Here is a 17,793-nt window from a genome sequence, read left to right as displayed (position 1 = left end):
ACGCCTGCCTAATTATAGCCTCCATCTTGCCTTTCTCCGTCGCGTCCATCTTCATATAAGGCGTCGCTACACTATTCTACTGAGCACAAACGCCTGTACCAGCTTACACAAGTCCTTTTACTTGACCCCTTGCTTACGATTGGCGATTCTCCTGATAAGTCTCACGGTAGCATTGACCGTATTTTTAAGCCTTTCCAAGGCCTCCCTATTCTTCCTGTTAGTCTGCAGATACAGACCCAGGATCCCGATCCTTTGGACCTCAGCGACCGGTGCACCTCCCATTTTCACCTTCAGCGGTGGTGGCGGCCCATAGTGCCTCGCATGTATCCCTCTAGGTTTATCCCTAAGCACAAAAAGCTCGGACTTGGGCTGAGAGCACGAGAGTCCTGCCTCCACCGCTAGCTCCTTCACAATATCCACGGCCTGTTGTAAAGTTTCCTCCAATTGTGCGTCGCTTCCCATTGATACCCATAGAGTAATGTCATCCGCATAAAATGTATGTTTAAGTCCCGATATCCTTGCCAGCCTGGGCGGTATCTTGATCAAGGCGAGATTAAACAAGAACAGCGATAAAACCGACCCTTGTGGTGCCCCTTCCCCCCCAACGGGACAGGATCCGATTTAAATTCTCCGACTACAATCACCGCAGTCATATCCTCCAGAAATGATCTAATGTATCGGAAGGTTCTACCCCCCCGTCCTATGTCCGATAGATTCCTTAATATTGCCTAATGGGTGACATTGTCAAAGGCCTTTGTGAGGTCAAGCCCCAATATAGCCTTGGTCCCCGTGCCGTACCCAGGATCAACCACATCCTTTTTGAGCTGTGTCATGACGTCCTGCGTTGATAAATTAGCCCTGACGCCAATCATCGTTTTAGGTATCAACTCCTTGTCCTCCACATAACCCTGAAGCCTGTTGAGGACCACATGTTCCATAAATTTGGCCAAGCAGGACGTCAGCGAGGTGGGACGAAAATTCTCAATACAGATCTTATTCCCTGGTTTAGGAATAAATGTAATCCTAGCATGCTTCCACTCTGCCGGGATCTCCCCGGCCGCCCATTATTTGTTCATCAAGTCCGTGAGCTTGATGACTTGAAATCCAGGTTCCTCAGCATTTTATTAGTAACCCCGTCTGGACCTGCTGCCGACGTAGTACGAAGCTGCCCCATTGCAAACTCCACCTCCGCCACCGTAAAGGCCGCATCTAATTCCAGGTTTTCCTCTCCCGAGTAATCCGGCAAGCAACCGCCCGCCTCGTCGTTTGTGTAACGACTCCGGAGTTCTTGAATAAACTCCCCAGCCGTGCCTTGATACTGATGAACTAACCTAGCCATTTAACCCTTCTGCGCCGATTTGGTTGCCGCCGGATCTAAAAGGTGCCTGAACAACTGCCATGTTTTTTTTGCATCCGAATTGCCCATTCATCCTGTCACAAATCTGCCCCCATTGTTTGCATTGCAAGCCCAATGTGTAGGTTTCGATTTCTCGTTCTAGCTTGGCCACCTTCCTACGGAGGACCCCATTATGTCTTTGTTTCATCCACTTCCGAAGGAGACTCGCATGCGCTTCCCACATGTGTAACAGTCTAGAGTGCGCCGTAAAACCCTCCTCCGCCGTCGAACCTCTTCTGTGGTAGCCTTGACGTCCTGCTTGAGCGCCTCAGCCCAGGCTCCCAAGTGCTGAATTTCGCCGCTCACTGTGTATTTCCTGACTTTCCGAAATCTGTCCCAATCCGTCACTCTAGTTCCTTTGTGCTTAGCAGCACTAAATACCGTGGAGACGATATAGTGATCACTGCACAGTGGCTGTCCCGTGTTTACCCACTTTGCATGTTTACCCACTTAACAAATGTGAGGTCCGGGGAGGTGTCTATGCTAACGCTGTTACCTATCCTCGTATATCTAGCGGGTTGCTCATGATTGTCCATTGCATGTCCTGAGCTACCCGCCAAAGCCTATTTCCCTTTCGAGTGGCTCGGATGTATCCCCACTCCGGATGAGGCGCGTTGAAATCTCGAACCACGATTAGTTGAGCCCTAGCTGCTAGCCGTTGCGTCTCTATCAAGAGGTCTGGCAAGCCCACCCCATTATCTTTCCGAGAACAATATACATTAAGAAGAAAGAGACTCTTACCGTCCTTTCTTTTGGGCAGAACCTCTAGCAGGGCGTAGTCCTCTTTGCTGCTATCCATGGTATGCTGAATCGCCGTGGTGTTGCGATGGACTAGCACGGCCGTGAAGACGCTCGATACACCCGCACGATCAATCTCTTGCGGTGTAAATGCCTTAAATCCCGGTAATTTCACCCAGCCACTAGCCTCTTGTATGGCTTACTGTCCAGATTTTGTATGTGTAACTGCAGGTTCGCCCGCTTGCGACGGAAGCCCCTGAAGTTCCATTGCCAAACCTCAATTTGCTGGCGAGGGGCCATGATTAGGCACTAGGTGCACTATGGGAGATCGTGGGGGAGAGGGCATCGCCGGGCTAATGAGCAGATACGTCGCCGCGTCGCCACCTGCAGACGCCGTTCTCTGGTTGGTTGTATTATGCAGCGCTCCTATCTTTCACCGTGGCCGATGCACACCACTCGCGCTTTCTGCGGAACGGGGCGTTCCCGGCACAGAGTGCTATCGTCGGCAGAATGCCACGTTCGAAGAAGCGCTACTCATTGTCAGGCTTTCAGGCTGCTATGCTCAGATATTTCCACTGCGTTATCGCGCCTCCCTATTGGCGGACAGAGACGTTGTTTGAGACGTCTTACACTGTGAATGTGTATAAGCGCACAGAGCGCGAAACGAACAAAGATCTTCGATCGCGCCCCTGGTGACAACGAACGCAAATTACGATAATCGGCCCGCGCGCCGGTGCGCAGTGAGCGAACACGCAGGCCAGCGAGATAGGATGGACGCGCGTGCGCACTGCGATACTCTCGAGAGCAGGCACCTTGCCGCGAGACGGCGCGCGCATGCACACGGCCACGGGCTCGCATGGTCTCCAAATTTATGAACGCGACTGTACAACGCGTTTCTTATGAGCCATATTAACGATGTGGCGTCAGCTCTAATGGACAAAAACGGAAAAGACCAAATTAAATACCCTCATGCGCAAAAGCATCAAGAAAATGTTAGCCTCTTAATTACATTAGCCTCTTTGCAGCTGTAATTATCTGCGACCCACCGCAAAAGCAATGCAGAAACTGCAACGCTTACTGATCTACTAACGTGCCGGTCCCGAAGAGAGGTAAATAGAATGGTACAGAGGAAGCACGGAGATGAGGCAGAGAATGGGTAAAACCAGCGCAATCGCGAAGTGAGTGAATGACAGCCTTGCCACTCCTCGCTCGTAGTTCTCATACAGGAGGGAAGGTCGTGACAGAGAAAAGGCTACGCTAAGGAAACTAAGATAAGGAACCTCTACTACTATATCATGAGGCTTATAGCGCGTGAAATAAAATCTTTCATGCGCTATAAGCCTCACGACGTCTTACCAACAAGCCCAAATCACCGCTTTACAGCATTTCATTTTTACTACCATAGACACGACAACAGTTGCGGGCCAAATGGAAGGTACGGTACTGTACGTTTATTCTATTTCTCAAAAACAAACACCATGCAAATTCGTCAAACGGACTATTGATGCAGGGTGTACAGATGCAAAGCCAAATTAAATCAGCGTACGGTCTACGTAACACTAAGTTAGGGGTTGCACGTCAAATCAACGCTTCTGTGCCCGCCGCGGCAGCTGTGCAGATATGGCATCGCTCGACGTCGTGGTTTCGATCCCTACCGCGGGAGCTAGATTTCGAAGGGAGCGAAATACAAGAACAGCCATGCACTTAGACTTAGCTCCAGGTTAAAAAACACCAGGGTGTGAAAATTAATCGGGTGTTCGCCACTACGGCGTACCTGATATTCTCATTATGGTTTTAGCATGTAGGGCCTCATAGTTTTGCCAACACGTCTGCCGCGATGCGATGTGCCATGTGACGCAATGACAATGCTCAACCCTCTCATAAGTTATAAACAATGACACACAACAACGCCTCAAGCAAACACGTCTCGCTGTATGTTGTGTACTACGCAGACAAAAAGCCGTGGAGCAGGCAAGGTAATTATTCACATTAACTCGCGACTCTCGTATTGCACTAAACGCTGAAGAAATTATACATTCGCAGTCAGCATTGCCGCTAATTATTGCCAGTAAAAGCAAACAACACAAAAGCTTCGTTTTACATCGATTTCCCACAGTGCGTGGGATCCGCATAATTTTTTAGGCTGCGAATTTAGATACTTACGATTGGCGCTCATTAATACAATATTTTCATTAGCAGTGAGCAAAAGCGACTGACGTGTCCACGGTAGAATGGCTTCAATCCCATGGCCATTAGATCATTGCCAACATCTGTGGGATTATAGTCGTCAAAATGGGATATAAGTGACAGAAAAATCAGGAAGTGGATGAATGGCAAGAAGCCAGAAGCTTGCACAAGATCTCAGAAAATTGAAATGACTTTATGAGCAGCATGGTCAGGGGGCTGGTCAGGGTATGGTTGCGGGCGAGGTTTTGAGTATGTGGGTAGCCATTTTGGCATTCTACATCTGCTAGTCTGAAGTGCAGCTATATAATATAGGCGGAACGGAAACATGGTAGACAATATGGAGAACAGACAGATCCCGCAAATATTACTGCACAATAATTTTCAATAGTGGTCTTCTTTCACGCACATGTATAACCGTGACAAGGCAGTACTTTCACAACTAACAGGAAGTACTGCATATGTCATGCCCAAAGGTGCACCTGGCCCGGTGGCCAGTAAATAGCACGTAATATTGTGAACAGCTTCCGCCATAGCATGTTAACGGACGACCACACAGAGACAGTTTGCACAATTCTTGTGTCGTGCCTTTTGGGTCAAGGTGCAAAACCAACCTATCCATGACTCCATCTAAATAGTTATGCACATCTCGATTCGGAGCTGCTGGGGTAGCCCTTCAGTGCGGATAGGAAAGTCGCTAGGGAAATAATTGGGGGCACCTTAACGAAATCGATAAGTGAAAATCAAAAGCCGTGCACGACGGCGTCTCTCGTAGACGCTGTGCGATGTTCGGACGTTAAGAATGTGTGCCGACTAAAGAAAGGCTGCTGCAGAGTGCTTCCAACGATTACCCTACATTCTACTAAGAAAAGTTTACACCTTTTGGGGTGTATATTTGCAACACAACGATAATCCTCATCGGTCTTGCCCGCATTTCCTTTCTTGAAAACGCTGGGCTCGTTAATTTCCTGTCGGGAATGCTATGTCATGCTGATAACGTGCATGCCGTTCGTTACTGGAAAGTACTGGGCTCGCCGCGTTACAGAAAGGAAATGCGGACAAGACAGATGACAATTATCGTTGTGTGGCAAATATACACGCCAAAGGGTGTAACTGTTTTTAGAGTGTAGCTTGTTTGCTGCTTAGTATAAAAAAAGGAAAAGAAAACGAAAACCGTGCCAAAAGCTCCGAATCAATCGTCGCTCGTCACGACTGAACGCTCTTAGGATGATAAATTATTTCCAGGCGACGAGCGGCTAGACTAAATCAAGAACACTGATAACGCCGGTGGGAGAAGCATTGTGGCGAAGTTCAATGCGCAGGGATAGCTTCTAATTATTTTATTTTTGTTTTGTTGACGTCATCACGCGTCACGGCGGGAAGTTTGAAAAGTTTAAGGTCAGTACGCCACGTGGTAGCACTCGCACGAACTAAACCCTCGTGTCCAGAAAAGCTGCATACGAAGCAAGCGATGCCAATTCTTTCATCATTCCCTTCGCTTACCGTCATATTAAGGATGTTTGCCAAGCAGGAAACCATGTGTTCGTCGCCAAAAAGGAACAGCATTTAAGCCGGCGGCAACTAAGGATAATGGAGTAGTTAGCTGCGATAGTGTGGCCAGTCGTAAAAACAAGGCAGCCTGCTGCGATTCATACAATCAAATAATGTGCTACAATGATATGAGTCACCCACACACATGTATTGCGTCTTACAAGGTCCATGTAGTCATCACAGAAAAACAGAGGACCTTGCACGTTTCACAGGAGCAAAAGCAGAAGACCGGAAATGCGATCAGCACAAAAGTATGAAGCATGTCTCTATATAAGATTATTAGCGAGGTCTCCATGAGCTTCGGACTTACCATACTGTTAATGTCTAAACTAACATGTGAGGTACTCCAGCAGTCTATTATGGTGCTCGTTTTCGAAAACGAAAGTGTTGCGCATGATAACGAAGCTCTCCATTCCACATAATGTGCAAAAACGACTTGTGATGTGTCCCAAAGATTGACCCATGTAAGCCTGGCGACCGGTTGTGATGAAGAACCACACACAAACAGCGCAGGCAGCGTCGGTGGGCAGGATGCAGCATGGTGTATGCGCATAAGAAGTTTCTGGAGAGGCAGTTAAACTACTTAAACATTTAGTGCGCAGAGGCTACTGTTTAGGCTGAATTTAGTCGATAATGCGCCACAACCAAGCGGTAAGAATACCCTTTTCAAACAATTGCACGTATGCTTGCATCCATTGAGGGGTATTCCTTGAGAAGTATCTAAAGAGTGACAGAGAGAGAATGAGGGGAAAGTATGATGAGAAGAATGAATTGTAGGCTGGAAAAGCTAACCTGTTCATTCTTCATGCAATCAGTTACAAGGTAAGCGATAGACATGGAAAATAAATTAGAAAAGCTAAGCAACAGAATTTGCTGCGAATGTGCTCCACTTGAATCACCTACTTATTAGCGCTGAAAAATCAACCACCTAAAGCAAATTTTTACACTTTCAACTTATTTCCTGCGGCACAGCGGATACCGCGATGCTCTGAAGAGTAAGTTCGTCGTGCGATGCGTAGCATGTCACATTCTTCTTCTGCATTTTACCCTGTCGCGGCCGTCATTCAAGGCGTAGCGGATCGGATGGACGCAAAGAGCCAACCTAGTTCAAATCTCTTCACCGCAGCCACGGCAATAAATGCAATCAGGAGCACCATTCACAAAATCCGTTACATTTCTGCTCCGTTTCTTATACTTTTTTATTTCAACGTACGGAAGCTCTGCGGCTTTGGCGTCCTGCCTGTGAGAACGGTACTCCTGCTTGATTTCTAAAAGTACCGGCTCAATTAACGGCTGGAATACAAAATCATTATTGTGCCGCACCTTCAACATAACAAACGATATTCATGAGATGTTCAAATTTCCAAATAAATGTATTTTTTCTTTACTTCCAGTAATTGTATTCGTTCCCTCACAGGACCCAGAAATACTGTTGCGTGAGAAGGGGGGAGGGTGTTACATAATAACAAGAAAGGAACGAAAAACAAGGTACTAAATGCGATGGATATAAAGAGGAACGTGAAATAGCTAAACACGAAATCTTCCAACGAAGAATATAAATTGTATTCTTTGTTACAAAGTTCCGGGACTGACTTTTACTGCAGAAGCGCATTTTCCCTATGTCTCTCGCAGACGTCTATTCCACAAGCACTTCTTCATCACCACGGCTTAACACAGGAGGCGCACATGTACTGAGTTGGCATTTATACGTTTCTGCACTACCGCTACATTCTTAAACAAACGTACAACCTTTGGGCTGTATATTTGCCCCACAACAATAATCGTCATATATTTTGCTTGCGTTTCCTTTTTTAAGAACGCTGCGCTCACTACTTTCCTGTCGAGAATGCTCTGTCATGCTGATAACGTGCATGCCTTTCCTGACTTGGAACTGCCGGGCTCGTGACGTCAATGAGAGGAAATGCGGACAAGAGGGATGACGATTATTGTTTTCTGGCAAGATACGACCCAAAAGGCGCGATTTTGCTTAAGAGTGTACAAATCAGCCCGCCACCAACATTGTTCTGTACAGAAGTGCCCAACGAAACAATCAACGCTACCTAAATAACAACACTGTAACGAGTACACGTCCTCAAGCGCTTCATTAGTTATTCAAACCATGGTAATTTTTTTGGCTCTCCCATTTCAGACAGACGAATTTTCTTTTACTCTATGGCCATTGTCTTACTCAGGCTTTTTCCGTTAAAGGCCCATTACAAGAGAATTTCGGCTAAATTATGAGCAGTACATACCACTACGCCAACCTTGGGTAATCCGATGAGCTGGTAATTGCTTTGTTTTCTTGTTACCACTCTTCGAACAACACCCATGTCCAGGAATTATGGACATTCGCTTTCGCAACTTCACGGCAAAGCACAAGCGCAACTGATTGGGCAAAATTTATGTGTGTGTATATATGCAGGGTGCCCCAGCTAACTTGGACCAAGATTTTGAAAAAACCTGTGCGTTCTTCTGAACAGAAATTGCGTTGATGTTGTTAGCGTTTCTCTAAACTTACAATACCATTTATTGCGCGTCTTTGTTTAGTAATTAGACGAGATAAATAATTAACATTTTAAATATAGCTTGACACGTTCACGCGTCAATAGGAAAGTTGTGGGGCTTCACAAATATCGCCCAACCCAGGTATTTCCAACTAGATAGAGTTAGCATGACCGTTTCTATTGGGGAGAAACGAAAGCCCGCGGAGTCTAACAAATACCACGTCACAGCGCGCTCTGTGCGCCCGAATGCGCCGCTATTACTGCGCTCTCATGATTGATTTGTAAAAACATCGCCCGCGCTGCACCTCCCCTTCACTTACGAAAAAGGGCTTCAACCTTTGCTCGGACCCGCCGTGGTTGCTCAGTGGCTGTGGTGTTGGGCTGCTGAGCACGAGGTCGCGGGATCGAATCCCGGCCACGGCGGCCGCATTTCGATGGGGGCGAAATGCGAAAACACCCGTGTGCTTAGATTTAGGTGCACGTTAAAGAACCCCAGGTGGTCAAAATTTCCGGAGTCCTCCACTACGGCGTGCCTCATAATCAGAAAGTGGTTTTGGCACGTAAAACCCCAAATATTATTATTATTAACCTTTGCTCGGATCTGACATTACCGGCAGCGCTTGGCGACGGCGCTCCGAAAACGCGCTTCGTCAGCAGCCGCTCGCACCTGTCGCCGAAGAAAGCGCCTTGATCAGACGTTTATTCCGCTATGACGAGAAGAACAATTTTTTCTCAGCGTTCAAGTCGATGCGGAATGTAAAAAATACACAAAAGACATGCATAAACATCCGGAACCTGTGCGAGAGACCACATCATTTGTTACAACGCAGCTTCCAAGCTGTGCCAGCGGCTAGACGTATGCGAGCTCTACTGTCTATTACTGTCGTGACGCGCAACCGTTTCGAAGAATTTGTTTGCAGTGCGTAAAGAATGCCGTACTCAAACGAGCAGAAGATGAACATGGTCTTGGCCTTGGGAGCGGCACGGGGTGATATCAGGAAAGCTGCCAAGGTACTCCGAAATTGGCAATGCGGGGGAAGACCTAGCGTGAACACATAAGGAGGTACTTGACGCTGAAAGAAACAGATAGCGTCAAGAAGACGCGGCACAGAAAAGGGACCACCAGTAAAGAGACTGAAGGAGACATTTCGGCTTTCATGACTGCAGACCCTCATTCCAGCGTGCGTGATGTGAGTGGTGAGGTCGGCATTTCAAGGTCTTCAGCGTCAAGAGTTCTTAGAAAGGCTCAAACGCATCCGTATTACCTCCAACTGCATCAAAAGCTGCATCAACGGCGGCTTGATTTCTCAAATTCGATCCATTTGAACAATGACGAAATACCAGATTTTGTTCACAACGTGCTCTGAACAGATGAGGCAACCTTCTCCAGAAATTCTCAAGTCAACTTTATTAGTGCGCATTACTGGAGCGTTTCGAACCCGCATTGGGTGGCGCTGACCAGACACCAGTACCAATGGTCACTCAGTGTGGTGCAGTATTTTTGAAGCAAGAATGATTGGCCCCATATTTTTTTACTACATGCTCACTGCTCATCGGTACGTCAACGATATCTTGAAAGGCCAAGTCGTAGATTGTTTGCTGTGATCTTCCTCTTGCGTTTTTAAAGCGAACTTGGTATCAGCACGACGATGCACTAGCTCACAGCAGCAGCCTTGCCCAAGCCTGGCTTGACGAAGCCTTCAAACGCCAGAGGGTCGGGTGGCAAGCAGTTGCAAGGCCTGCAAGGTCACCGGACTTGACACCTCTTCTTATAGGAACGTGGTGGTGGTGGAAAACTTTATTGAAAGAGGGTAGGCTAAAGGGAGACGTGGCTGAGGAATCGGGCTCAAGTAAGGCCCTGTGCCTGCTTGGCCTTCTCCGCCCAGTCCACCAGCTCAAGCTGTCGGTCGACGTCCCCGCTACTGAGCCAGGCTGTCCACTCAGTGTCGCTGCTGACGGGGGGATGAGAAAACGGGAGCGAGGTGCATTCCCAGATTATGTGTGTGAGTGTTCGTGCTTGTGAACAGAGCCTACATTGGTCGCTTTGTTAATGTACTTTGGGTGTGGATACTTGTTTGTCTGGAATCGCCTAAACGCGACCGTTTGTGTTTTATCGAGTTGCTTGGCCACATGAACGACCGAATGTGCCGCAAACCTACAGCTATACCAGAAGCGTTAAAGGCAGACATTTCTGAGGCTTGCAGCGAGATAGCATCTTGCGTCGTCAAAAAAGCTACATCGGACGTGCTGGAAAGGTGCCAATACTGTATTATGGCAGAGAGCGACTTGTTTGAACACATTCTTCATACAGACATCACAGCGAATAAATCTCTACAACCGTTATAATGAAAAGAGCCATCTGTGTGAAACTTTTGTACGACGTGGAAAAGGCACGTAAGTTATATGAAATTACAAATTCTCTGCCGATAAGGAATGGACAGGAAGCTAAAAAGCAGCCTTCCGTGTCAGTTCACGACTCTTTTTGAGAGAACCAGTGTAATTCATACGATGTTATAAAACTTGTTATAATGCATGTTTGCTTGTTGGGGCGTTGCTCCCAAATTCGAACTCATGAGCTTATCGTTTTTTCTCCACATGCATTCTGCTAGCGGGAGAGTGCAATTATCGCCGCAGATACGGGAGCCTCGCTGTATTTCAACTGCCACCCAAACCCACTGGCGTTTATCTCGGAACCAAGCACAACGCGAAGCTCTGTCGTGGGCAGCACGAAAGGCGCGAAGCGAGCGATGTTTTTGCAAAGCACGGTTGAGAGCGCTGTAATCGTTGCGCATTCGGGCGCACACAGCGCGCTGTCAGGCAGTATTTTTTTTAAACTCCGCGGGCTTTTTAAATTCCCCGTCGGTGGAAGAATTGCTACGTCGCGTTTGTTCGGCGAAGTCCGCTGCCCGTGTCCTGCGGGGATGCTGAAATGTAATCTTTCATCGGCAATACCTATGGGTGACTACCTTTGCTAAGACTCAGCGGTCGTACGTTCTCTGGTAACGTTGTTTGGTTCAAAAAATCCAATTGTCCTAAAAGAATGTTCTTTTGTTCTTTGTCTATGATGTCTAACCTCGAGAAGTTGAAGTTCAATTTATTTCATCACTAGGACACATAAAACACAAACGAAGTATAAATGCTCAATCGGAAGTCCCGCTGTAGACAGGTAGATAGATAAACTTTATTAAAATTATCAGAAAAACCGCTAATGGTCGGGGCCCTTAGTCCAGGGCTCCGCTGGCTCTTGCCATCTTCTCAGCTCTCTTTATCAGCTTGAGCTGGTCGTCGAGGGTCGAGCTGGACAGCAGTGCCTCCCATTGCTCCCTCGTGGTGTTCGTGTCTAGGTGTTCTATGTTGTGTAGTGTGCACTCCCACGTAATGTGGTATAGGGTTGGCGTGGCTCCACACCATGGGCATTCGTCCCTGTGGGCTGTGGGGTGTATCCGAAGTAATATGTGTAGGTTCGTGTAAGTGCCTGTCTGGAGCCTACGCCAGGCATTCGATGGGGTGGTGGATATCGCAAGCGACGCACTCTGTGGTAGTTCACGATGGCTGAATACTCGAGGTCGACAGGGTCCGGGTCTTCTGCAGCCGGTGCGATGAGTGCTCGGTTATGTAAGAATCCTCGAGCTGCTCTGTAGGCCTGCAGGTTGCCCGTGATGCCAGTGTGGCCCGGTATGCAGATGATAATTTGGGTGGTGAAGTCCTCAGGGTCCTCCTTAAGTATTCGGGCTAGGACTTGTCTAGCAGGTCTTCGAATTCTTCCCTGTAGGAAGTTGCGGCAGGCCTGCTGGGAATCCGTGAGGATCGTCATTGGTTGGTTTGCGTCCCGCTGTTAAAACTGTCGAGGGGACTTTCTAACAGGAAACAAATGGGGGTTACTACAAATGTGGCAACAGCAGCAGGCTACGCCAAATGGGTGCTATTGAGTAGCCTTGTATGTTCATAGAGCAGACATTGCCTTAGAATAGTTTCCACGTAAGCTCAAGAAGTGGAAGCGCTGTGTTTAAGAATGCATTGTCGGTTGGCGCATTTAATTGGAATTTACACGATTGGCGTGATACTCAAGCGGGCGGAGATTGATTGATTGATTGATTGATTGAGTAACTTTTATTTTACAGTCCTGCAGAACGCGTATTAGCACGTCGCGGGCCGCTCCCACGTCGGGACCGACAGGCCTAGCCTGCCAGCCGCATCGTGGGCCTGCTGGACAGCCCAACGTTCCTCCGTCAGGAGTGGGTTGCGGAGGGCCGCCTCCCACCTAGCTGAGCTGAGGTCAGGGCTTGCTATAGAGATACATCCCGAGAGCATGTGCGAAAGTGTTGATCTATCCCCGCAAGCAGGGCACGCGTTGGGATAGGTTTCTGTCTGCAACAGTTTGAATGCCTAGTGAGCTTGGGGTGAGGAGGAGGGTATTGTCGCCGCGAGAGATAGAATGGTAATGTCATCCGCATAGATGGTATGCCTGATGCCCTCGACTCGTGAGAGTGTTCTGGAAAGGCCGATCATGGTCAGGTTAAACAAAGTGGGCGAGATCACCGAGCCCTGTGGAGTGCCCCTTGTTCCAAGCTCCACCTCTTCCGCGATCATGTCTCCTGCGCGGAGAGTCGCTCTTCGTCGGTGCAAAAATGACCTGACGTAATCATGGAATCTTACGCCCAGACCAAGCTCGCATATCGATTGCAGTATAAATTGATGGGATATCTTATCGAAAGCCTTCTCCAAATCTAATCCAAGGATGGCCCGAGTGTCCCGCGTGTCATTGTCGATGATCTGACTCTTGATGAGCTTCATGGCGTCCTGTGTGGACAGACCTGCCCTGAAGCCAATCATCGTGTGGGGGTAGAGTTCCTTGTGTTCGATGAACCTCGTGAGCCTGTTGAGTATGACATGTTCCGCGACCTTGCCTACGCAGGATGTGAGCGATATTGGTCGTAAGTTGTCCAGGCTTGATGATTTGCCAGATTTGGGGATCAGTACTGTAAGTGCCCGCTTCCATGCTTCCGGGACCTTGCCTTTCTTCCATGTCTCATTGATGACTTCTGTCAGGTATTCTATCGAGTGGTCGTCCAGGTTACGGAGGGCCCTATTTGTGATGCCGTCGGGACCAGGAGCAGACTTGCTATTAAGCTCATGCAGCGCCCTCCTAACCTCTTCCGTGCTGATGCCTGCATCCAGCTCAGAGTTGGGTGGCCCAAGGTAGTCGGCGTAGGCGACCGATGTCCCTTGCCGGGGACCAACAGGGAGGTACTTCTCCACCAGGCTCTGCAGGACTTCCTCCGTGGTCCTGGTTCGTGTGGCTGTATGCAGAAGCTTTGCCATCACATGCTGCTGGTTGGACCTTGTGTTGGTGTCGTCCAGACGATGTTTTAAAAGATTCCAGTTTCGACCATTCCGCATTTGACCATCAACTGAGTTGCACACTTGATTGATAGTGTGAATATGGTCTATTGTTGAGTAGCCTTTACGGAATCCTGCCTGGTCCTTTGGTTGACAGAAGTCTAAGGTGTTCCTGATTCTATTCGCAATTACCTTAGTAAATACTTTGTAGGCAACGGACAGTAAGCTGATCGGTCTATAATTTTTCAAGTCTTTGGCGTCCCCTTTCTTATGGATTAGGATTATGTTAGCGTTCTTCCAAGATTCCGGTACGCTCGAGGTCATGAGGCATTGCGTATACAGGGTGGCCAGTTTCTCTAGAACAATCTGTCCATCATCCTTCAACAAATCTGCTGTTACCTGATCCTCCCCAGCTGCCTTCCCCCTTTGGATATCTCCTAAGCCTTTCTTTACTTCTTCCGGCGTTACCTTCTTGATTTCGAATTCCTCTAGACTATTTTCTCTTCCATTATCGTCGTGGGTGCCACTGGTACTGTATAAATCTCTATAGAACTCCTCAGCCACTTGAACTATCTCATCCATATTAGTAATGATATTGCCGGCTTTGTCTCCTAACGCATACATCTGATTCTTGCCAATTCCTAGTTTCTTCTTCACTGTTTTTAGGCTTCCTCCGCTCCTGAGAGCATGTTCAATTCTATCCACATTATACTTCCTTATGTCAACTGTCTTACGCTTGTTGATTAACTTCGAAAGTTCTGCCAGTTCTATTCTAGCTGTAGGGTTAGATGCTTTCATACATTGGCGTTTCTTGATCAGATCTTTCGTCTCCTGCGATAGTTTGGTGGTATCCTGCCTAACGGAGTTACCACCGACTTCCATTGCACACTCCTTAATGATGCCCACAAGATTGTCGTTCATTGCTTCAACACTAAGGTCCTCTTCCTGAGTTAAAGCTAAATACCTGTTCTGTAGCTTGATCTGGAATTCCTCTATTTTCCCTCTTACCGCTAACTCATTGATCGGCTTCTTATGTACCTCGTCCCATTGTTGCTTTGAGAGGGTGTGGCAGTACTCCTCTGTGGTTCTATTGAGTTCAGCAATCTTTTTGCGTAGTCTGCGATTTAGCCGTTGGCCCTTCCATCGATTGGGGAGTGACTGCTTAGCCTCTAGTAGATGGGCTAGGCGACTATCCATCTTTTCCACAGGAAGGTCCGTGCATATTTTGTGAGTGTTACTCTTGATATCTTCCCTGATCTGGTCCATCCACTGTTCAAGGCTCAGTCTGGTGGTTGGAGGTTGGCGCTCATTCCTTATCTTGCGGAACTTGTCCCAATCGGTGAAGACGAACTCCTTCGGCCTCTTATGTGTTGTTGGAAAGTGTGTAGCGAGGATATAATGATCGCTGCCAAGATCAACAGCTGTGTTAGTCCATTGCGCATTTGACAAATTCTTGACGAACGTTAAATCCGGAGTCGAGTCCCTGCACGAAGATGTTCCCATTCTCGTCGGAAAAGACTTATCAGTGACGAGCGTAAGGTCGAAGTCTGTAGCATTCTGCCATAACTCCTTTCCCTTGAGCGTGTTGTACATGTAGCCCCACACGTAGTGCGGGGCATTGAAGTCCCCGGCTATTACCAAAGGATTAGTCCCGGCGAGGTTGATTGCCTTCCTTAGAAGCGCTTTGAACCGCTGGCGAAGGTCATTGGGGCTACTATACACGTTAAGGATGAAAACGCTTTGGCGTGTCAATCGGCCTGGTATGATTTCTATCATCACATGCTCCGCCTTACAGGTGGCCATGCCCAGGTCGTGAGGGATATATGTGAGCTTACGACTTACAAGGGTGCATACACCTCTCCTCCCAGTTTGACCAAGAATCGATTGATATCCCGACAAATTGACTTCAGCAGATAGGGTTTCTTGAATAAGGATTACATGTGGTTTTTCGGAATTGCTGCGAATGTACTGCTGCAGAGGCGCTTTCTTCTTCAGAAAGCCCCTGCAGTTCCATTGCCAAATGCGAAAAGATTCATTTGAGCCCGCCATCTTCTTGCTGTCTACTTTTGTCCCCATTTTGTGCGGATGAATTTTCCCCAGTTATAGGGGACCCAATGGTAGTATGTGGTACGACATTGACGCTAGGACCAGGGATTGGCAACATTACGTTCTCTAGGAACGATTCTATTTTGGACACACGTTTGTTCATACTTTCAGCTTGAAAGGCCATCTCGCTTTGTATCTGGGAGACCTTCTCCGCCAGTTGCCTTACTCTGTCGCTTAGCGCTGAAAACATTTCGCGAATTTCTGACCTTGCGCGTCCCGGAAGACTATCCTGCTTACAAGCCACTGCTCGTTTTTTAGAGGGTCTCGCCTCATCTTGTTCGCCCTCCGCTATAGGAACCTCCATAGGTTGGGGTGTTTCCAACGGAGCGGACGCAGGCGGAGGACGCGTTCCTCTCGCGTGTTTGATCTCCTAGATTTCGGACGTAAGCTTTTTAATAACCTCCCTCATATTCGCATTCTCGCGTTCAAGTTGTGCTATTTTATGCGCGCTTCCTGTCGCATGCTCTGAGGATGCCCCCGATCTCACCTCTGCCTGTCCTCCACGAATAATGTCAGCCCAGGTGGTTGGTCTCGACGATCCAGGAATCGGTCCTGTCTGGTGCCCTCTGGGTCTGGAACTGGACCTGGTGCGGCTGTCGGGCCTAATGCGGCTTCCGGAATTGATGCGTATTCTCATCCCTCTACACGCTGTCCGTCCTCTGGATCTGGAGAGCCGCCGGGATATGGAGCGCCCCCGGGATCTGGATCGCCCTCTGGATTGGGAACGGCCTCGGGTGCTGGATGGGGCCGATGAGTCCGATTCTTGAGAGCGTGGGTGCCTTTCACCGGAGATAGCTGGAAAGTGTTGCTCATCCTTGAAGGGTGGTGATGGCTTGCTTCTTTCCTCCCGCTCAGCGTTGCGAGCGCGTTCTCCTCTTCTGCGTCGAACTACGTACGGCGTCTGGAAGCGTTTCTTGCATTCCTTAGCTGCGGTCAGGTGGGCCTCGCCGCATAACTTGCATTTTGGATCGCAGCTGTGTTGTTCATCGGGATTGGTTGCTCCACAACCCCTGCATACCACTTCCTCTGGTGACGGGCAGACATCGGAGCGGTGTCCAAGGCGTCCGCAGGTGTAACAAACATCCATCTGTTTATGGTAAAGCGTGCATCTGATCAGAGTACCCCCATACGCAACGTAATTTGGGACCTTATATCCCTCGAATAACACCACCACAGTTCCAGTATTCTTGATTCTTTTGGCACCGAGCGCGAGTGGATTTCTCCGGTTGACGATCTCCCTGTCAATGACCTCAGGTCCGTCCTCGATTGCGATGCGCCGAATTACCCCCTTGCAAGTGGCGTGCGGCGCAGCAACATACGTGCTCACCTCACACTGCTTCCCGGCGACTGTAATGTTCTCCACAGCGGCGTAACGAACCGCGTGTTCGTGGCTAGATGTGCTGATCACCATCACATTTTGCATCGGATTGGGGCACATAGTGTCCCATTCTGTTTCCGTCGTGCTGATACCCGTTGCAGCCCATATGGCTTCCGCGACCACTGTTGGGCCTGCCTTCGTAATACTCAGTCCGCCTCTGGGTCTGACCACAATCTTCATTTCGTCCTTTGGTAGTGGTGGCATCTAGCTGCCCCGGATAATCTTGCTTTTAGCTTCTTTATATCTATTTCGGTCCGGCAGCGTATCTTGGCCGTCAGGGTGGGCCGCGGACGAGTTTGCGCCAAGACGCCCGGAAGCGTTCTTGTAAACGCGCCGTTTGGCGACCGTTAACCAGCCAAAATCTTTCCCAAAACCTTCGGGGGCTAAATCGTCCCCATCGTCTTCACTCTCCATCGCACAAAAAGCGGTGAACTAGCGCCTACAGGCTAACGCAGGCCAGCGGCGGCAGCCCAGCGTCTCGTCGAGACGGCGCCGTTGCGTTTAGCGTTAGGGCTAGCACTCAGTCCGGCGTGGTCGGCACAAGATCGGCGATAAATGTTCAGACACTCCACCCACCTCCAAAAAACTGGTATCCA

Source organism: Dermacentor variabilis, chromosome 3 (genome assembly GCF_050947875.1).
Source record: "Dermacentor variabilis isolate Ectoservices chromosome 3, ASM5094787v1, whole genome shotgun sequence".
Classification (NCBI taxonomy): domain Eukaryota; kingdom Metazoa; phylum Arthropoda; class Arachnida; order Ixodida; family Ixodidae; genus Dermacentor; species Dermacentor variabilis.
This window is presented reverse-complemented; position numbering follows the sequence as displayed.